A 23,837-nucleotide genomic window follows, 5' to 3' on the forward strand; every position below is an offset into this window, starting at 1 on the left:
CCACACAGTAGAATGCCTTTGCATAGTGTATAAACACAGGTAAACATCTTTCTGGTATTCTCTGCTTCCAGCCAGGATCCATCCGACATCAGCAATGGTATCCCTGGTTCCACATCCTCTTTTAAAACCAGCATGAATTTCTGGCAGTTCCCTATCGATATACTGCTGCAGCCGTTTTTGAGTGATCTTCAGCAAAATTGACCTAAAAGAGGCAGATAAAAATCATTGAATGTGGAGGGGTAAAAAGCCATGGTCACCTTACCATTTCCTAGAATCCCTTGCTGAACCCTTCATGAGTCCAACTATAGTGACCAAACATGCCTTTCTGCCAGATGTCGGACACATGAATACCTGCACCAGGGTTCAAAATGAGTAGAATTATACATACAAATCCCAAAAGTAATTGAATGTTTACAAGAAAAGAGAAGGCTAGAATAATAAATTGTCATGATGAGGGAAAAGAATAGGTTCACTGAAGGTGATTGGGTACAGGAAATATCAAGGCAGGACCAGAGAACTACAAGCTTAGTGGTAGATAAAATAGATAAAACCAACTGTGGTACCAAAGTTCAATAATAAAACTCACACAGTTATTGCAAATCTTTTAATTACTTATTTGCTACTTGTCTGTCTTTAGTTAGGCAAGTACGCTAAAGATATATTCTACCTCTTTCAAAGATAAAGTATTTTTAGTTTCTTAGGCTCCAAATTCTAAAACTTCAAGAATCTTTCTAGAAAGCGGATGAACTTTGAAAACATACTGAGTGAAATAAGTCAGTCACAAAAGAACAAATATTGCATGATTCCACTTTTATGAAATATCTAGAACAGGCAGTTGTATACAAACCTGTTATTAGTGGTTACCAGGAGTGGGTGGCAGGAAGGGGGATAAGGGGACTCATTGCTTAGGACACAACTGAACACCTATTAAAAGTGATGGAAAAAGTTGGAAATGGATAACAGTGATTTTTGTACAACATGGTGAATGCAATTAGTATCACTAAGTTGCACATGTGAAGAATGTTGAAATGACAAGTGCTTTGTTACAAACATATTTACCACAATTTTTAAAAATCTTTGTGAAGGAATGTATGTGTAGAAGATACAAGATGTTGGATTAAAGTTTCTTGGATACCAGGACATATTCTAGGAATTGTATACATAAGATGGAAACTATAACATCAACAAATATTTTCAGAGTTTACGGTTTGTTGAGCAACATATGCTTTCCAGTAAATTTACATCTTTTATTCCTAAAAAAGAATTCTCTGTATTGAGTATTATTATTATTTTCATTACAAAGATAACGAAACAAACCTTAAAGAGATTTAATGACAAGTTTAAGGTCACATAAAAACCCAAACCAAACCCATTGCTGTTGAGTTTATTCTGACTCTTAGCAACCCTTTAGGATGGAGTAGGACTGCCCCATAGGGTTTCCAAGGAGTGCCTGGTGGATTTGAACTGCCGACCTTTTGGTTAGCAGCCATAGCTCTTAATCACTATGTCACCAGGGTTTCCAAGGCCACATAGGAATCAGGATTAAAATCTAGAAAATGCCTAATAGTAAGACTTCTTTTTAAAGATGTATTATACAGTGCCTTTTTTCTTTTTTTTTTTATCAAGATAGAATTTTTTGTTTATTATGGTAAATATATATAAAACAAAGCATTTGTCATTTCAACATTATTCACATGTACAATTCAGTGGCATTAATTATGTTCATCATGTTGTTTAACCATAACCATTATCCATTACCAACTTCTTCCATCATCCTTAACAGAAGATCAGCGTTCCCTAAGCAATGACTCCCTCTTCACCCCCCCTCCTGCCTGTCCCTGGTAACTACTAATAACCTTTGGTCTCTATACACTTGCCTATTCTAAGTATGTTATATAATTGGAATCATACAACATTTAACTCTTTGTGGCTGACTTATTTTATTCAACATAATGTTTTCAAGGTTCATCCATGTTGTGGCATGCATCAGAATTGCATTTCTCTTTATGGCTGAGTAGCATTCCATTGTATGTATATATCACATTTTGTTTATCCAATCATTTGCTGATGGACATTAAGTTGTTTCCACCTTTCGGCAATTGTAAATAGCCCTGCAAAGAACTTTGGTGTGCATGTGTCTATTTGTGTTCCTTCTTTCAATTATTTTGGGTTATTCAACACCATTCTGAGCTATCTGTCTGGTAACAATCTCTGTCCCCTTTTACTCAGTTACCCAGAGTGTCAAGAACACTTAGAAAATCAGCTATGGAGATCCTTTGTCACTGTTTCCTGATCCAGAGAAAAGGACTATTTTGTAAATTTAATGAATGGAAGATGAATGAGTGAAACATGCTAATGTATGTCTTTCCCTATGTATGTATGTAAATGTGGTAGTGGGAAGAAAGTGATTTGGAGTTGAAGACAAGGGCATATGGCCTTCAACTACATTTTATTTCTCCCAGAATGAAGATACTTCTGTAAATGGACAAAGACTAGGGTTTTCCAAGGGGCTCTATCTACTAATAGGCACAGCCTCAATCTATCCCGAGTAAATCACAGCTTGGAGATCAGGAGTCTGTGCTGCAGCACACGTATTTTAAGAATTTCTCCAGGAACACCTCAAAGAGACAGGTGATTTAATCTAGATAAAGAAATTCTTATTTACTCAGAAACCATATCTCTGTTCTCAGCAACTCTTCTCATCTAATCCTTAACAGCACTTTTCTTGTGTGTCTAAACGACACATAAGTTTCTCCTGGAAAAAGTTGCATATGGACTTCCTCACCTTTCCTGTTCCATCTACATAATCATTATATGATTCTGATTTGCTGCTTTGTAAATAAGTCTTTTGCATCTTATTTTTACTGATTACAGACTATAATTATAAACATCAACGCACCATTTCAATTGAATAACAAATTTCTTCTGACTAATAGGGCATTGAAAATTTAATCTCCAGAAATTGCAATAGCATAGAAGGAGTCTTCACACTTGCAGTGCACTGGAAAATTCAAAACAGATTTGGAGTCTTGTTCCTTAAGTTGAAAAATTTCATGATTACAAATGAGAGAAGAAGAAGGAAGAGAAGAAAAAGAATGAGAAGGAGAAGGAGGGGGACAAAATAAAAAGAAGAGAGGAGTAGGAGGAAGGGAAGGAAAATGAGAAGGAGGAAGAAGAAGAAGTAGTGAGGTATAACGGTGAAATTTTGGACAGAAAAGCAGAAACTACTTCAAGTATTTATATCAGAAGAAATTTAATTGAGAAAATTGGTTACACAGGTGATAAAGGAGCTGAGAAGCCAAGGGTTGGAGACAAAGGAACAAAGAAACAGTGTTACTTCAGCCCAGGGACCAGGAATACCTGAAAAAATGGACCCACAAGAGACCTATCAGGTGGGAACTGGAACCATGGAGGGTCCCAGCCCAGAGATACCACTGAAGGGAAAACGACAGGAGGAGAAATACTTCTCACATCTTTCAGATTTCACACAGCACTTGATTTTCCACCACTCATCTGTCAGTTTGTCCTACTGTGGTAGCTCGTATGTTGCTGTAATGCTGGAAGCTATGCCATCGGTATTTCAAATGACAACAGGGTCATCCATGATAGGTTTTGACAGAGACTCCAGACTGAAACAGACTATGAAGAAGGAGCCAGCAATCTATTTCTAAAAACAATTGGTCAATGAAAACCTTATGGATAGCATGGAATATTGTCCAATATAGTGATATAAGATGAACTCCTCAGGATGGAAGGCACTCATATTACTACTGAGGAAGAGCTGCTTCCTCAATGTAGGAGAAAAAACAAGCAAAAAAACAAACCCACTGCCATCAAGTTGATTCGGGCTCATAGTAACCTAATAGGGTTTCCAAGGCTGTAAATATCTATGGAAGCAGACTGCTACATCCTTTTCCTCCTGAGCCACTGGTGGTTTCTAACTGCCAATCTTTCAGTTAGCAGTCAATTGCTTTAACCATTGTGCCATTAGGGCTCTTTCCTCAAAGTAGAGTTGGCCTTGGTATGGGCTACAGCTTTTAGGACCTTCATTTGCTGATGTGGTACAACTCAAAATGAGAAGAAACAGCTGCAAACATCCATTAACAATTGGAACATGGAATGTATGAAGTATGAATCTAGGAAAATTGGAAGTTGTCAAAAATGAAACGGGATGCTTGAGGATAGATATCCTAGGTATTAGTGAGCCAAAATGGACTAGTATTGGCCATTTTGAATCGGAAAATCCTATGGCCTGCTATGGTGGGAATGAAGCATGGAAGAGGAACGGTGTCACATGCATTGTTAAAATTAACATTTCAAGTTCTGTCCTTAACTACAATGCTGTCATGATAGGATAATATCCACATCCTACAAGGAAGACCAGTTAATATGACTATTATTCAAATTTAAGCAACAACCACTAATGCCAAAGATAAAGAAATTGAAGATTTTTACCAACTTCTGCAGTCTGAAATTGATCAAACATGCATTCAAGACACATTGACAATTACTGGTGATTGAAATGCAAAAGATGGAAAATAAGAAGGATCAGTGACTTCTGAGATAGAAACAACACAGGAGATTGTGTGATAAAATTTTGTAAGACCAAGGACCTATTCATTGTAACTGCCTTTTCTTCAACAACATAAATGGCTACTGTACACATGGACCTCACTGGATGAAAACCGCAAGAATGAAATCGACTACATCTGTAGAAAGAGATGATGGAAAAACTCAACACCACTAGTTAGAACAAGGCCAAGGGCCAACTGTGTAACACATCATTAACTGCTTATATGCAAGTTCAAGTTGAACTTGAAGAAAATTAAAACAAGTCCACCAGAGCTAAAGTACGAACTTGAATATATCCCACCTGAATTTAGAGACCATCTCAAAAACAGACTTGACACACTGAACATTAATGATCGAAGGCAAGATGAGCTCTGGAATGACATCAAGGGCATCATACAGGAAGAAAGCAAAAGGTCATTTAAAAGACAGGAAAGAAATAAAAGACCAAAATGGGTGTCAGAAGAGACTCTGAAACTTGCTCTTCAAAGCAGAGTAAAGAAAATGAAATAAATGAAGAAGTAAAACAACTGAACAGAAGATTTCAAAGGGTGGCTCAAGACAACAAAGTAAAGTACTACAATGAAATGTGAAAAGACCTGGAATTAGAAAATGAATAGGGAAAAACACACTCTGCATTCTTCAACCTGAAAGAACTGAAGAAAATATTCAAGTCTTGAGTTGCAGTATTGAGGGATTATACTGAATGACACAGGAAGCATCAAAAGAAGATGGAAGGAATATACAGAGACACTGAACCATTTTAGGAGGTAGCATATGATCAAGAACTGATGGTATTGAAGGAAGAAGCCCAAGTTGCACTGAAGGCGTGGGTGAAAAACAAGCCTCCAGTAACTGATAGATAACAATTGAGATGTTTCAACAAATGGATGCAATGCTGGAAACACTCACCCATCTATGCCAAGAAATTTGGAAAACAAGCTTCCTGATGAACTGACTGGAAGAGATCCATATTTGTGCCCATTCCAAAGAAAGGTGATCCAATGCAATTCAGAAATTATCAAAAAAAAAAAAAAAGATATCATTAATATCACATGCAAGTAAAATTTTGCTGAAGATAAGTGAAAAACTGTTGCAGCAGTACTTTGACAGGGAATTGCCAAAAATTCCAAGCCAGATTCAGAAGAGGACATGGAAGGAGGAATATTATCGTTGATGTCAAACAAATCTTTGTTGAAAGCAGAGAATATCAGAAAGATGCTTGTTTACCTGTGTTTTATTGACTACACAAAGGCATTCTACTGTATGGATCATAACAAATTATGAATAACATTGTGAAGAATGGGAATTCCAGAACACTTAACTGTGCTCATGCAGGCCACGAGGCAGTTGTTCAAACAGAACAAGGGAACACTGCCCATTTTAAAATCAGGAAAGGTGTGCATCAGGGTGGTATCCTTTCACCATAATTATTCAATATGTATGCTGAGTAAGTAATCTGAGAAGCTGGACTATATGAAGAAGAACTCAACATCAGGAATGGAGGAACACTTATTTACAACCTGTAATATGCAGATGACACCACCTTGCTTGCTGAAATCAAAGAGGATCGAGGCACTTACTGATGAAAATCAAAAACTACAGCCTTCAGTATACCTCAACATAAAACAAAAATCTTCACAACTGGACCAATAAACAACATTATGATAAACGGACAAAATATTGAACTTGTCAAGGATTCTATTTTACTTGAATCCACAATCAACACCCATGGAAGCAGCAGTCAAGAAATCAAATGACGCATTACACTGGGCAAATATTCTACAAAAGACCTCTTTAAAGTGTTGAAAAGCAAAGATATCACCTTGAGAACTAAGATGCACCTGACCAAAGTCATGGTGTTTTCAATCACCTGATACACGTGCAAAATCCAGACAAAGAAGACCAAAGAAGAATTGATGCATTTGAATTATGGTGTTGGTGAGGAATATTGAATATACCATGGGTTTCCAAAAGAACAAACAAATTTGTCCCGGAAGAAGTGCAGCCAGTGTGCGCCTTACAAGGGAGGACTTCATCTTACTTATTTTGGACATGTTAAAGTACGTCCAAAGTAGAATAAAGCAGAGAGTCAGTGAAAAAAAGGAAGACTCTCAAAGAGATGGATTGACACAGTGGCTACAACAACGGGCTCAGACGTAGCAAGGACTGTGAGGTTGGCACAGGACAAGGCAATGTTTCATTCTGTTGTACACAAGGTCGCTATGAGCTGGAAATGACTGGATGGCACCTGACAACAACAAGCTTCATTTAGGTGAACACTGTTAGAAGTCAGTTTACATAGAGCCTGAGAAACACACCTATGTAGCTTCCCTGTGATACAGAGCAAAGCATAAGAAGAGGAAGAATGGATCTGAGGACTAGATCTAACTGGTTGAGATGCAGTGTGTAAAATTAGAACCCAAAGTGTATTAGAGCAAAACCCATTGCACTTATCTTTTGAGTGGATAATCCGCAGCCATCCTAGATAAGGAACTCGGAGAAAGGTGACAAAATATCCTCTGATAAGAAAATTGTGCTTTTAAGTGTACATATACACAATAAGGTATATGTACACTTAAAATTTTCTCATCAGTAGCTACTTTGTAGATACACAATAGGTACAAAATAGTATAAAAAGAAGAAAAATATGTACTGTTAAAAGCACAATTTTCTCATAAGTGGCTACTTTGTCACCTTTCTTCAGCAGTTCCAATCTACATGCCACTCCTTGGAAATCCAGTGGGGCAGTTCTACTCCATCCTATAGTGTCGCTATGAGTTAGAATCAACTCAATGGCAGTGGGTTGGGTTTGGTTTTTGGTTATACGCAATAGGAGGAGCCCTGGTGTTACAGTGGTTAAGTACTAGGCTGCTAACCAAAAGGATGACGGTTTGAATCCACCAGCCACTCCTCAGGAGAAAGATGTTACAGCCTCCTTGCCTAAAGATTACAGCCTTAGAACCCCTGTGGGGCAGTTCTACTATGTCCTACAGGGTCACTAGGGTCACAGTCAAGACCCCTGGAAAGGGAAGGAAACAAGGTAAAATACACATTGTATTAAAAGAATTAGCTTCCCTTTGAGGAACAAGCAAAAGTCTGGACTCCGTAGAGAAGATAAGATATAAAGGTGTTTTTTGTTTTGTTTTGTTTTACATGGCCTCAAATTTTCAATTGCTCCATGAACATGGGAAGCCAAATCTAATTGAGCAATAAGAAAAAAAAAAAAAAAAGATTTCAACCAGTCATGACCACTAATGGCACCACTAAAAACCTCCCTCTATTTTAACCTATAACTGGATTACACTTAGTATCTTTCATAATTCCATCTACCCCAGGTTCTTAACCTTCCTGGCACACTGTGAGCACAAAAGGCAGTTTATCTTTATTTTATATAACTAGTTTCAAATTGTGCTTTTTGAAGCCCTGGCAACATTGACACCAATATCACCTAAGATGCTAGCTTTTGTTTTGTTTTTTCATTGTAAATGAGAACCTCTGGTGATGAGGTATAAGATTCTGCTTTTTTTTTTTTTCTTACCAATTAACATTCTTCATTTTTAACACAACCCAGTTGATTTCCATGCATACTTCAATTTTCGAACCACTGTATTTGGGCTCTCTGGAGGTCTGTCAAGGAGCCATGGTGATGCAGCAGGTAAGCACTCAGCTGTTAACTGAAAGCTTGGCAGTTCAAACCTACCAGCCTCTCCACAGGCAAAAGATGTGGCAGTGAGCTTCCACAAAGATTACAGCCTTGGAAACCCTATGGGGCAATTTACTTTGTCAGAATTGACTTGATAGCAATGGATTTGGTTTTGGTTTGGATGTCTGGCTGTGCCTACCACAGAAGGAAGGAGAGGGAAAGTGGACAAGAATATAATGCTTCAAATTTCCACCCTTTTCCCCCAAGCAGTTAAACATATTGGCCTTCCACTAAGATTTCACTGGAAGAATTTATTTTGTGGTGAAAAATAAACAATGTATAAAAATTAAAAAAAAATAAAGAAGACGAGAAATCATGAATCTACAAAATATTTCATTCATCTGGGCCCATTTCAATGAATCCTACACTCCTCTCTTGCCACTTGTCTGAGTTTTCTTTCTCTGTCTCTTTATGTCACACTCAGTGCTTCGTGCTCTGAGGACTCTCAATCCATCCTAGCAGACTGCTGGCTATTTTTGACAAACTCACTGACTTACAGTTTCCATATTTTACCTGCTCCAGTATTCTGGCCACTGTTACTTTACCTGATTCCTCAGTGATGTTGACAGTGAATACACCCATCCATTCATTTTGTCAACATAGTAAGCCCCAGCCAGGCACCAGCCAGGTACTGACTAAAAACCACTGCCGTCAAGTTGACTTTGACTTATAGCGACCCTATAGGAGAGCAAAGAACTGCCCCTTAGAGTTTCCAAGGACTGCCTGGCAGATTTGAACTGCCGACCTTTTGGTTAGCAGCAGTAGCACTTAACCACTAGGCCACCAGGGTTTCCAGCCACTTTTAATAAAACATGAATGCAGTTAGGTTTTGCCGGTTAGGTTCAGAGGAGTTGTAATCTGTCTGATTCAAGTTAGGCACTAAGAATTCAAAATTAGATTAGTCAGGTGAATTTATCTTCTAGAATTACCATAACAAGGTACTTCAAAGTGTGTGACTTTAAATAACAGAAATTTATTTCACAGTTCTGGAGGCTAGTTGCCCAAATTCAGGGTGTCAGCATGGGCATGTTCTCTCTGAAGGCTTTTGGGAAAGGTCCATTCTCGCATTTCCAAGCTTCCCAATTGTAGATGTATCTTCACCTGCTGTCCTTGCTTTGTTTCTCTGTGTCTTCTTTTCTATAAAAGACACCGCTGGATTGTGTTAAGGAACCCTGGTGGTGCAGTGACTAAGAGCTCCACTGCTAACCAAAAGGTCAGTGGTTTAAACTTACCAGCCGCTCTGTGGAAGAAAGATGCAACAGTCAGCTTTTGTAAATATTACAGTTTTGGAAACCCTCTAGGCCAGTTCTACTCTGTCCTATAGGGTCACTATAAGTCAGAACTGACTAGACGGCAACGGGTTTTTAGATTGGGTTAGGACCCAGTCTACTCCAGTATGACTTCAGGTTAGCCAATAACATTTTCAAAGACCCTATTTCCAAAAACAAGTTCATATTCACAGGCACCAGAAGTTAGGACTTCCACTTAAATTTTTGAGAACACAACTAAATCCTTAACATCAGAACTAAGCTATTTTGTTTAAAACGTTTCATGGAAACCATACACACCTGAAAAGTTGAACACATCTCTTTCTTTACTTTGAGTTTACTTACGTTCCTTTAAGGTTATTATGGCAAGTCTTGATGAGAAAAAAAATGCAGAAGCAGAATAAAAGTTGAATAATTAAACTTTCCCTTGTTGTTAGCTGCCCATGAGTTAGCCCCAATGTGTTACACAGTAGAAATGCTCCATGGGGTTTTCTTGGCTGTGATCTTAATGGAAGAAGTTCTTGATGCCTTTCTTTTGCAGAGCTGTTGGGTGGGTTCAAACTGCCAACTGTTAGGTTAGTGCCAATCTCAGACAAATTGCACCAACCAGGCTTCTCAAAATTTTTCTTAAGTCATCTGAAAACATTGTGTCATTACTCTACACAAAAGCACTAGCCCTCCTTATTCATATTCTTATTGCAAATACACCCTTAATTTTTTATATACTGCCTTTGATTTTATTTTTTATTTTAAGTTTTCCTTTCTTACACTCATTGATGTTCCAGCTTTCTTATGTCACACATTTTGTCTTTTGTATATGACCTACGATTAATTGTGTATATTTATTAATAAATGTTTATTTGTGCCAGATTATTATGTTGTTGTGGATTTAGTAATAAATAAAATACAACCATTTTTCAAACTTTCCATAAAAAAAAAAAACCTACTGCTGTCATTGATTTTGACTCATAGCAACCCTCTAGGACAGAGTACAACTGCTCCATAGGGTTTCCAAGGCTGTAAACGACACTAGTTTTTTTTTTTTTTTTTTTTTTTAATCTTTACAGAAGCAGACTGCCACATCTTTTTCCAGCAGAGTGGCTAGCAGGTTCGAATCATTGAACTTTTGGTTAGCGGCTGAGCACTTAACCACTGTGCCACAGTGGCTCCTAAACTTTCCACGAGAAATATAATAATGTTACCAGAAAAGTATAACTGACATATTTCAAGCTGAAAAAGATATCAGAAATTTTAAAAATATATGTGTAATTTTTAGTCCTTTTGAGGAGAGAGTAAAGTCATGGGCTTCAAAAAAAAAAAAAACAAAGTAGAGACTTTCGCAGAAGTGATCCATGTGAGAACACAAATAGAAAGGAACAAACACAAGGGAATTTAGATAGAATTAGGGAAGCTCAGAGAACAAGTGAAAGAAATCCATATTGATTAGATTAAATAAAAAAAGAGGACGTCAGTCATGGAATTAAGAGAAGGAATGTTAAAGAAGGAAAAACAACTTAAATGATACACATTTTAAGGGGTGTTTCAGGACCAAATAAAGTTGTAGAGAAGGGATAAAGATGTAAGCTAAAGCCAGGTTCACAATCCAAGAATAAAGAGAGAATTTTGACATGGAATTAGAAGGCCTGGGTTTGATCCTAATTTTACCATAATTAGCTGTGTGGTTTAGGGCCAGTTATTTAAACTTTCTTAGGAAAAACCTCCACTTTCACATCTACATAGTAGAAACTATACTTGCCTAATGGTATTGGAATAAGGATTAAAGATTAATGTATGTAAATTTCCTTTGTAAACTTTAAATACCTTTCCAGATATGAGGGCCTACAACTTAACAAACATAATTATTTTAAAAGCAGACATTGCAAAACAGAAAGTTAACAGAATTTTCAATGTTTTTTAAGCACTATTCATGCAGCATTGATTCTATAGACATTAACTGAGCACACACTTTATATCTGGGACTGTAATTTATTGTACCATACATGTAGATGAACCAGAAACTGTTCAGCTCTTGAGAAACTCTCAATTCACTAGGGAAAGCAAACGTAAGGAAGCTATACTTAGCTATACATTACGATAAATGCAATGTTAAAGGGAGGAACAAGGTTGCACAAAGTTTCAGGTAGAAGGTAGCAGTTACAACTGAAGTATTAAGGTCTCTTGTCTTAGTTTCCTAGAGTTATCATAAATAATAAATTTAAAAAGAAGAACGGCAAAGTGAATGACTTTGAAGAACATAAATTTATATCTCACAGTTCTGAATGTAGAAGTCCAGATTCAGGTCACTAGCAGGATCATGGTTTTTCTGTCCACTTTAGGGAAAGATCCGTACTTGTCTCTTCCAGTTTCTGGTAGCCCTGGTCATCTCTTGACATTTGTTGTCTTTTAGATTCATTTTCATGTGGTATCTGCCTTCTCCTCATTTGACTGTCTCTTTGTCTTGTCTGTTCTTCTCTTTCATAAGACACCACTCAGAAGGGATTAGGACCCACCCTACTTCTTTATGACCTTGTTAATTTAATAGATCACATATTGAAAGAAAAGTCCTGTATCCAAACAAGGGTACATTCAATAAAGGAGTTAGAACTTCAACATATCTTTTGGAGAGGGTACAATTTAATCCATAACACTTCTCTAAATGGATTTTGATTACTAATATCAATGTTGTTGTTGTTAGATGCCCTCAAGTACGTTTTGACTCATAGCAACTCTATGTACAACAGAATGAAATGCTGACAACTCTGCTTCATCCTTACAATCATTAGTATGTTTGAGCCCATTGTTGTAGCCACTGTGTTGATTCATCTTGTTGAAGGTCTTTCTCTTTTTCATTGACCCTCTACTTTACCAAACATGATGTCCTACTCCAAAAACTGGTCCTTCCTGATAACATGTCCTAAGTACATGAGACAAAATCTCACCATCCTGGCTTCTAAGGAGAATTCTGACTCTACCTCTTCCAAGACATATCTGCTTATTCTTTTGGCAGTCCATGATATATTCAATATTCTTCACCAACACCATAATTCAAATGCATAAATTCCTATCCAGTCTTCTTTATTCATTGTCCAGCATTCTCATGCATATGAGGAGATGGAAAATAGCATGGCTTGGGTCAGGCTCACTTTAGTCCTCAAAGTGATATCTTTGCTTTTAAATACTTTAAAGAGGTCGTTTGCAGCAGATTTGCCCAAAACAATATGTCATTTGATTTCTTGACTCCTGCTTCCATTGGTGTTGATTGTGGATCCAAATAAAATGAAATCCTTGACAACTTCAATCTTTTCTCCATTTATGATGGTGTTACTTATTGGTTCAGTTGTAAGGATTTTTTTTTCTTTATATTGAGGTGTAATCCATACTGAAGGCTGTAGTCTTTGATCTTATCAGCAAGTATTTCAAGTCCTCTTCACTTTCAGCAAGCAAGGTTGTGTCATCTGCATCTGTTGTTGTTGTTGTTAGGTGCCGTCGAGTCAGTTCAGACTCATAGTGACCCTATGCACAACAGAACAAAACACTGCCCGGTCCTGCGCCATCCTTACAATTGTTGTTATGCTTGAGCTCATTGTTGTAGCCACTGTGTCAATCCACCTTGTTGAGGGTCTTCCTCTTTTCCGCTGACCCTGTACTCTGCCAAGCATGATGTCCTTCTCCAGGGACTAATCCCTCCTGACGACATGTCCAAAGTATGTAAGACGCAGTTTCGCCATCCTTGCCTCTAAGGAGCGTTCTGGCCGCACTTCTTCCAAGACAGATTTGTTTGTTCTTCTGGCAGTCCATGGTATATTCAATATTCTTTGCCAACACCACAATTCAAAGGCATCAACTCTTCTTCAGTCTTCCTTATTCATTGTCTAGCTTTCACATGCATATGATGGGATTGAAAGTATCATGGCTTGGGTCAGGCGCACCGAAATCTTCAGGGTGACATCTTTGCTCTTCAACACTTTGAAGAGGTCCTTTGCAGAAGATTTGCCCAACGCAATGTGTCTTTTGACTTCTTGACTGCTGCTTCCATGGTTGTTCATTGTGGATCCAAGTAAAATGAAATCCTTGACAACTTCAATCTTTTCTCCATTTATCATGATGTTGCTCATTGGTCCAGTTGTGAGGATTTTTGTTTTCTTTATGTTGAGATGCAATCCATACTGAAGGCTGTGGTCTTTGATCTTCATTAGTAAGTGCTTCAAGTCCTCTTCACCTTCAGCAAGCAAGGTTGTGTCATCTGCATAACACAGGTTGTTAATGAATCTTCCTCCAGTCCTGATGCCCCGTTCTTCTTCATATAGTCCAGCTTCTCGGATTATTTGTTCAGCATACAGATTAAATAAGTATGGTGAAAGAATGCAACATTGTTGCACACTTTTCCTGACTTTAAACCAATTGATATCCCCTTTTCTGTCCGAACAACTGCCTCTTGATCTATGTAAAGGTTCCTCATGAGCACAATTAACTGTTCTGGAATTCCCATTCTTCGCAGTGTTATCCATAGTTTGTTATGATCCACACAGTCGAATGCCTTTGCATAGTCAGTAAAACACAGGTAAACATTCTTCTGGTACTCTCTGCTTTCAGCCAGGACCCATCTGACATCAGGAATGATATCCCTGATGCCACGTCCTCTTCTGAAACCAGCCTGAATTTCTGGAAGTTCCCTGTTGATATACTCCTGCAGCCACTTTTGAATGATCTTCAGCAAAAGTTTGCTTGCGTGTGATATTAATTTCCACATTCGGTTGGATCACCTTTCTTGGGAATAGGCATAAATATGGATCTGTACCAGTCAGTTGGCCAGGAAGCTGTCTTCCATATTTCTTGGCATAGACGAGTGAACACCTCCAGTGCTGCATCTGTTCGTTGAAACATCTCAATTGATATTCCATCAATTCCTGGAGCCTTGCTTTTCGCCAATGCCTTCAGAGCAGCTTGGACTTCTTCCTTCACTACCATCAGTTCCTGTTCATATGCCACCTCTTGAAATGGTTGAATATCGACTAATTCTTTTTGGTATAATAACTCTGTGTATTCCTTCCATCTTCTTTAGATGCTTCCTGCGTCATTTAATATTTTCCCCATGGAATCCTTCACTATTGCAACTCGAGGCTTGAATTTTTTCTTCAATTCCTTCAGCTTGAGAAATGCCGAGCATGGTCTTCCCTTTTGGTTTTCCAACTCCAGCTCTTTGCACATGTCATTATAATACTTTAGTTTGTCTTCTCGAGACACCCTTTGAAATCTTCAGTTCTTTTACTTCATCAGTTCTTCCTTTTGCTTTAGCTGTTCAATGCTCAAGAGCAAGTTTCAGAGTCTCCTCTGACATCCATATTGGTCTTTTGTTTCTTTCCTGTCTTTTCAGTGACCTCTTGTTTTCTTCATGTATGATATCCTTGATGTCATTCCACAGCTCGTCTGGTCTTCGGTCACTAGTGTTCAGTGCATCAAATCTATTCTTGAGATGGTCTCCAAATTCAGGTGGGATATGCTCAACATCATATTTTGGCTCTCGTGGACTTGATCGAATGATAGATCTGCATGTAGCAGGTTGTTATTGAGCCTTCCTCCAATCCTGATGACATGTTCTTCTTTATATAGTCCTGCTTCTTTGATTATTTGTTCAGCATACAAATTGAATAAGTATGGTGAAAGGATACAACCCTGACACACAATTTTTTCTGATTTTAAACATGCAGTATCCCCTTGTTCTGTTCAAATGACTGCCTCTTGGTCTTAGCATAGGTTATGGATGAGCAGTATCAATAGAGTTTATAAAAAGCTGAAATACCTCAGGAATACAAATAGGAAGTTTTAACAGTATGAATAATAATATTTTTAAATGTATGAGGTTAAGGCCATTGACATTTTTAAACATGGATTTGAAATTAGGATTTATTTTTCCATTTTGCCCCAAAGCCTACTAAGAATTGCATGGAATATAATATACTTAAAAAATAAAAAAACAAACCCATTACCATTGAGTTGATTCTGACTCATAGTGACTGTATAGGATGGAGTAGAACTAACTGCCCCATAGGGTTTCCAAGGAGCATCTTGTGGATTTGAACTGTCAACTTTTTGGTTAGCAGCCATAACTCTTAACCACCAGGGTTCCCATAGAACATAATGCACATACAGAAATGATTAGTCATACAGACTCCAAATTGAATTTAAGAAAACCACACTTGACTCAGGGAAGAAAGGTACACATCATGAAATTCAAAAATTATTTTTTATGGACCACACTATGATATACATATATTTTAAGATCAAATAGAAACTGTAAGATAGATAAATGTCATTTAAATATGTGAAATGCAACATTTTATTAATGAGGAAGTTGGGAATGAAGCTACATTGACAAAAGGAATGGATCAAAATTATTCATCTATCCCTTTAAAGCATGTGATCTATGGAAAATACATTCAGTTCAGACATACCTTGTGTTAAGATTGAAAAAGATTAGGGGTAGGCAAGCTGAGCTCAGTCATAGCTTATGCAGACTGTAAAACATAGATCTCAACAGAAGACATCCTAAGTACCTCAAGAGTACCTCTGAATCAACTAACCAAAGTGAAAACATCAAAACAGAAAGGAGGACCTAACTATATTAACAATATAAAGATAGAACATCAACAGTGAGAATTGTTACTATACGCTTTGCAGAGGAAATAGTGCCTCTGAGAATGGAGAATTAAAAGAAGCAAGAAAACAAGTAAACGTATATTCCTTTTTGAAGACACCTCTACTAAAATTCTATTATTTTTATCTACTAGCCTCAAATTCCTATCTAGTAATAGCATTTCGATTCTCTTGGGTATCCTCCTTGTCCAACTCTAATTCCACATCAGTTTGGACTCCTCTATTCAGGGATAATTTCTTAGGTTGATTTCTCCTAGGTGAGGATCTGAGCCAAGGATTTGAGTGCAAATGATTTGTTAAGAAAGTACTTCCCAGAGAAACCAGCAAGAAAGTTGTAAAAGCAAAATAAGGAAGGGAAGGAAGTCAAATAAATGTGTGATTTCAGCTGAAGTTCCAGCCTTAGTCTGATGTCAGAGCTCTGGAGCATAAATTGCAACTCAGTGGTTTTTGTACATTCCCCCAAGCCTTCATGGCAGGGAAGCTGCACTTTTGTATTCTGCACTATTCTAGCCATTGGCTATGGGCTGCCTGGGACTGACACAAACTCCCAGACATTTTGGCTTCCTCATCATTGACTCTCCCTGTGGGTCAAGACAGCTCAGTTTCCCGGGGCAATCCACTGGAAATTGCAGGTGCAATGAACTTTTAACAGAGCATGTACAACAGAAGGATGGGCTCACGAGACCTGTTAAAAAGATTGGAAGATCTCATCAGGACCCTAGCAGCATCCACTCTAGGTGGGCCCATCACATAAGCCTGGCAAATAACGTATCCTTCGTACCTGGACATAATGAATTCTTTTGAGATAACATTTTTGATGGCATGGAGCCCAAGGATGCACATTAGAGATAATAGAGAAACTCTTAAGAACGCAGAAAGGGATTTATAGTAAACTTTCTGGTCTGGTAGTCATAGTTCCGTGATAAAGAGAACACCTGCCTGAGAATGGAATAAATAGAGACGGAAGCAGAATGAAGAGAAGAAGAGCACAAAGCTGAGTTCTGATGACATTATCTGGACCACTCAATCACATTTCAGAAATTCAAGTGAGACTCAGAAGTGGACATGGAATGAGAGGTATCATTGCCGATGTCAGATAGATCCTGACTTAAAGCAGAGAATACCAGAAAGATGTTTACCTATGTTTTTTATTGACTATGCGAAGGTACTTGACTGTGTGGATCATAACAAACTATGTATAACATTGAGAAGAATGAGAATTCAAGAACATTAATTGTGCCCATGCAGAACCTTTACATAGACCAAGAGCCCGCCGTTTGAACAGAACAAAGGAAGACTGCCTGGTTTAAAATCAGGAAAGGTGTGCATCAGGGTTGTATTGTTTCTCCATACTTACTTATTCAATCTGTATTCTGAGTAAATTATCTGAGAAGCTGGACTACATAAAGAAGAACATGGCATCAGGATTGGAGGAAGACTGATTAACAGCCTGCAATATGCAGATGACATAATCTTGCTTGATGGAAGGAAGAGGACTTGAAGAACTAAACGATGAAAATCAAAGGCTATAGCCTTCAGTATGGATTGCACCTCAATGCAAAGAAAACAAAAATCCTCACAACAGGATATAATGATAAATGAAGAAAAAATTGAAGTTGTGAAGAATTTCATTTTGATTGGATCCACAATCAATGCCCATGTAAGCAGCAGTCAAGAAACCAAACAATGTACTGCATTGGGCAAATCTTTGCTGCAAAAAAACTCTTTAAAGTGTTAAAAAAAAAAAAAAAAGGAAAGATATCGCTTTGAGGATTAAGGTGTGCCTCTTCCAAGCTGTGGTATTTTCAACTGCCTCGTATACATGTGAAAGCAATGAATAAGGAAGACCGGAAAAATTGATGCCTTTGAATTCTTTGGCAAAGAATATTCAATATACCATGAACTGCCAGAAGAATGAACAAACCTTTCTCAGAAGAAGTACAGCCAGAATGCTCCTTGGAAGCAAGGATGGAGAGACTTCATCTCACAAATTTTGGACATGTTATCAAGGAGGGGATAGAGGGTAAAGTAGAAGGTCTGTGAAAAAGAGGAAGACACTCAAGGAAATGGATTGACACAGTGGCTGCAACAATGGACTCAAACATAGCAACAATTGTGAGGATGGCGCAGGACTGGGCAGTGTTTCTTTTTGTCGTACATAGGATGGCTATGGGTAGGAACCAACTCTACAGCACCTAATAACAACAACATCATGTTTCACACCTAAACCAGTTTTCCGATAGGGTTGTCAATAAAGTCCCATTTTGTGCTTAGTTAGTTTGAGTTGGGTTTCTCTTACAACAAAAATATTCTTATCTTTTAATTATTTGTTAAGTAGTTAATACTTTGGAATCCTTTTCTGAAGCCTATATTCATATACATTTGTTCTATGAAATCTGTTAATCTGATAAATATCAACTACCTCATTATCCAACACTTTGCATTTATGACGATAGTAAAAAAAAAAAAATCTACTATCTGAGTGTTTTGCATGTTAATGACTTATGTCTGGCAGTAACAAACACCCAGGTGCAAAGTGACAGTGACGGTAGCTCTGATGGTTAAGGTTATGTGTCGACTTGTTTGGGCTGTGATTTTCAGTGGCTTGGCAGTTATGTAATGATGTAGTCATCCTTCATTTTGTGACCTGATATGGTCATCCTCATTTTCACATAATGGTAATTTTTACATAACAAACTGATCTTTCAAACCTAAATATGTCAATAAGTGAGGAGTGGGTGTAGTTCTACTGAAGGGAGTTATTATTCAAGCCCTGTAAAAGAAAAATAGTACTTAGAAGGAAGACTGTGTATTTTTCACAGGTAAGATGGCTAGCTATGATGAATGAAGAATTGTGTTATAGTTTAATGTTTTTGTGTTTCACCTTAAGAAAGATGAAGGGGAAAAAGAATTAATGGCAATTCTTCAACTTCTTCCCTCTTTACTGAAAGAAAGAAAGCTCAGGGAGGGCTTCAGAAAAAGCATAGTAAAATTTGCTCCATGTAGGATGTGATGTAATGAGTTCCTTTTTGTGGCCTTTTGCCTTTAGAAAAAGTTCTTTAGTTCTTAGAAAAATGGCTGGGGATATTTCTCCCCTAAGCCCTGAGGAGTTGTTACCTTTGCCCTAGGTTCTTTGGAAAAACTACTTGGGGGACCTCCCAGGTTGCTTTCTATCCTGAGTGTTGTTACTTTTGTCCAGGGAAGAGGTCAGCCTCTGCCAGCAGAAAGTGTTACTTTTGTACAAGACCTGAATTGATTGACATTTCATGAGTTTATGACTCTCCCTAAATAATGGGCTGGGCCACAGTCTTGGGAGAGATTGGTCAATTTACTATTTAAATAAAAAAAATAGTGGCCTGAAAATTCACCCAATAAGATTCAGTGAATTGCAGTCCACTGAGGGGATTGGTAGGTTTGTGGTCTTGCTGGGAAACCCATGCTATGAAATTGACAACGAGTTGGCTTATATAAGCAGCCAACCCCACAGATTTTATAAAAATGAAAAAGAGGCAAGAAGAGAACAACAAGATGAAGAAGAGTCTAGCGCAGAGTGGTCTGGAGCCAGGCTTCCTTTTTGGGAAATCTCCTAAAAAGGGCTGTAATACAGCAAGAAGCCCAGAAGAGCCTGGCAGTAGAGGCCAGAAGGCAGCCCATCAGCAGACAGCAGACAGAAGGAGGCCCAGAAAAGGGCCTGATGGCAGAGAGCCAACAATGAGAGGCCTAAAAGTGGGCATGGTGGCTAAAGCAGAAGACTGCTGCAAGGAGAGCAAAAACTCAGCAAGCTGCTACACTGGCTCTGAAAAAAAAAAAGCTGCACCAAATAGCGGCAGAGAGGCAATGGGGGAGGCCAAAGGTAGAGAGTCCTGCATGACGAAGAGGAGGCATGCATGCCTGAGAGGTGATGTGTACAACTAAAAGGGGACCTTCTTGCTTGCAAGGAGGGAAATTGCCTGCTTGCTTGCATGGCAGAGAAGGACCTGTTTGTTGCATGGCCAAGGACTGGCTTGCATGACAGAAAAGTCTGCTAGTAGCAGAGAACAGCTGAGAGAGCTGTTCTGGTTAGAAACTGTCTTGCACTGATGAAGGGAGTGATGTGTTCTCCACCTTGGGGAGCCTTCCAAACCTTTACTATGTGCTTTCTTATTCTGATCGTAAGTTGTTCCAGTTACTGTATTTTTACACAAAAAAAGTGCACCTCTTACATTTGTTTGCCAGTTGCGCCCCCCAAAAGTATATTCATAGGTGTGTTGTTCTAATTTTTTTTTTTAATAGCAACATGTGGAAAAGAATTGTCATAGCAGTGCTTGTGAGGATGCCTCACAAGGGGGAGGTGCGACGGTAAACAAATATAGAAGGCACACGTTGTTTGTGTGAAAATACTGTATTTCCAAGTTGATCCTGACCCCAGGTAGTAGCTTGTTACTTCCCTAATAAGCCACATAACTGTGAGTATGGTCTGTGAGTTCTGTGAAGTCATTACAATGATTTATCAAACCCAGCAAAGAAATAGAGTGCCTTGGGGGGTGGGGGGAGATAACTGGTGTAAGAAATGTTGAAAATTTGAAGAGTGGAGGTATGTATCATCTCCATCTCATAGGACCCAGTTTTGTGAAAACTCAAACTAACATAGAAACAAGAGTAAAACAAAGAGATAGACAAAGTGATCTATATTTATTATACTGAAGTTGGTGGCTCAAGATTAGGAGAATTTAAAAGGCTAAGATATAGATTTAAAAAAAATAGTGATCTTTTACGGAGTAGATTCATTCAATAAGTGATTTATTTATTTATTCATTCAATAGATATTAGTCGGATTGTTCAACTATGTCCCAGCCATTATATTAAGCACTAGGGAAACAAAAAGTGTTCCTGCCTTTATAAAGCAATTAGCTATTGTCATAATCATCCTTATCATTATCATCATCATAATCTTCTTCTTAAGCATTCTTTTCTATATGTGATATCTAAGGCAAAAGCCAAATAAACAAACAAAAGAAGTATCTGACCTGCCCAAAGGATAGTGGAAGAAGGAAAGATATAGCAATTCATAAATCCAACTGAATCAAGACAAAGATATTTAAGAAAGGTAATCTAAATTATGAAAAGGCCTACGTGTAGGACTCAAAGGGGTAAATGAGAACTTGTAAGAGGAGAGAAGGGAGAAAAAATTCTTCTTTCACTAACAAATAAGCACACACTTTCCTAAGACAAAGGAGCTCTGCTGGCTCAGTGCTTAAAACAATTGACTGCTAACTGAAAGGTCAGCAGTTCAAAAACTCCAATGGCTCCTTGGGAGAAAGATGTGGCAGCCTGCTTCTGTAGAGATTTACAGCCTTGGAAAGCCTATGGGGGTCTCTATGAGTTGGAATTGACTTGACAGCAGTGGGGTTTTGGTTCCTAAGATAGAATAATAACAAAACCAGGCTGTGTTATCAGAAGGACAGTCACGTATTTTCACCAGAATTTGCTAGCTGAAAAACTGTTATAACTATGCTCAATAACTTAAAGAAAAATATGCTCATACTTAATGAAAAGATATGATAACTCAGAAGAGAAATAGAAATTATAAAATGGAATTTAATGAAAAGGTATATTAAACTATTTATTAATACATAATGTTAGCAAATGGCAGTGAAACTATGTTACATAAACAGAGATTTACTTTCTTATTTATAAAATCCACCATGTGGCTGTCAGTTTGTTGTACTACGATGGCTTGTGTGTTGCTGTGATGCTGGAAGCTATGCTACCAGTATTTCAAATGACAGCAGGGTCACCCATGGTGGACAGGTTTCAGTGGAGCTTCCAGGCTAAGACTGACTAGGAAGAAGGACCTGGTGAACTACTTCTAAAAAACATGACAGTTAAAACCTTATGAATACAAGTGGAACAGAGTCTAATATAGTGCCAGAAGAAGAGCACCTCAGGTTGGGAGGCACTCAAAATACAACTGCGGAAGAGCTGCCTACTTAAAGAAAAAAAACAAAAAATCAAACCCGTTGTCATCAAGTCAATTCTGATTCATAGCAACCCTATAAGACAGAGTAGAACTACTCCATAGGGAATCCAAGGAGTGGCTGGTGAATTCAAACTGCTGACCTTTTGGTTAGCAGCCAAGATCTTAACCACTGCACCACCAGGTTCTTTTAAAGTAAAGTCGACCTTAATGACATGGATGGAGTAACGCTTTAGGGACCTCTCATTTGCTGATGTGGCATGACTCAAAATGTGAAGAAACAGCTGCAAACATCCTTTAATAATTGGTACAAGGAATGTGCGTATGAGGTATGAGACTAGGAAAATTGGAAGTTGTCAAAAACAAAACAGAATGCTTAAAGGTAGATATCCTAGGCATAAGTGAACTGAAATGGACTGACATTGGCCATTTTGAACTGGAAAATCCTATGGTCTACTATGCCAGGAATGAAATAAGAAAGTGGAATGGTGTCACATTCATTGTCAAAATGAACATTTCATGCTTTGTCCTGAAGAAGAATGCTGTCAGTGATAGGATAATATTCATATATCTACAAGGAAGACCAGTTAATATGACTATCATTTCAATTTATGCACCAACCACTAATGCCAAAGATGAAGAAATTGAAGATTTTAACTAACTTCTGCAGTCTGAAATCGATCAGATATGCATTCAAGATGCATTGATAATTACTGTTGACTGTAATGTGAAAGTTGGAAACAAAGAAGGATCAGTAGTTGGACAAATATGGTCTTGGTGATAGAAACCATGCCAGAGATCACATGACAAAATTTTCCAAGACCAAGGACCTAGTCATTGGAGCTACATTTTTCAACAACATAAATGGCAACTATACACATGGACCTCCCCGAATTGAATACACAGGAATCACATGGACTACATCTGTGGAAAGAGACAATGCAAAAGCTCAATATCATTAGTCAGAACAAGGCCAGGGGCTAACTGTGGAACAGACAATCGATTGCTCATACACAAATTTAAGTTGAAGCTGGAGAAAATTAAAACAGATCCAAGACAGCCAAAGTATGACCTTCAGTATATCACACCTGAATTTAGATACCATCTCAAGAATAGACAATGCATTGAATACTAATAACCAAAGACCAGATAAGTTGTGGAATGACATCAAGGATATCAAACATGAAGAAAACAACAGGTCATTTAAAAGACAGGAAAAAAAAAAAAAAAGAAAAGGCCAAAATGGATGCCAGAAGGCACTCTGAAACTTGCCTTTCAACAAAGAGTAGCTGAAGGAAACAGAAGAAATGATGAAGTAAAAGGGTTGAACAGGAGATTTCAAAGGGTGGATTGAAAAGACAGAGCAAAGTATTACCATGAAATGTGCAAAGACCTGGAGTTAGAAAACCAAAAGGGAAGAACACACTCGGCATTTCTCAAGCTGAAAGAACTGAAGAATATATTCAAGCTTCAAGTTGCAATATTGAAAGATTCTAAGGGCAAAATATTGAATGATGCAGGGATTAATAAAAAGAATATGGAAGGAATTCACAGGGTCACTGTACCAAATACAACTGGTTCAAACATTTCAAGAACCAATGGTATTGAAGAAAGAAGCCCAAGCTGCACTGAAGACATTGGAAAAAACAAGGTTCCAGGAGTTGACAGAATACCAATTGAGATG

Source organism: Loxodonta africana, chromosome 26 (genome assembly GCF_030014295.1).
Source record: "Loxodonta africana isolate mLoxAfr1 chromosome 26, mLoxAfr1.hap2, whole genome shotgun sequence".
Taxonomy (NCBI): Eukaryota; Metazoa; Chordata; class Mammalia; order Proboscidea; family Elephantidae; genus Loxodonta; species Loxodonta africana.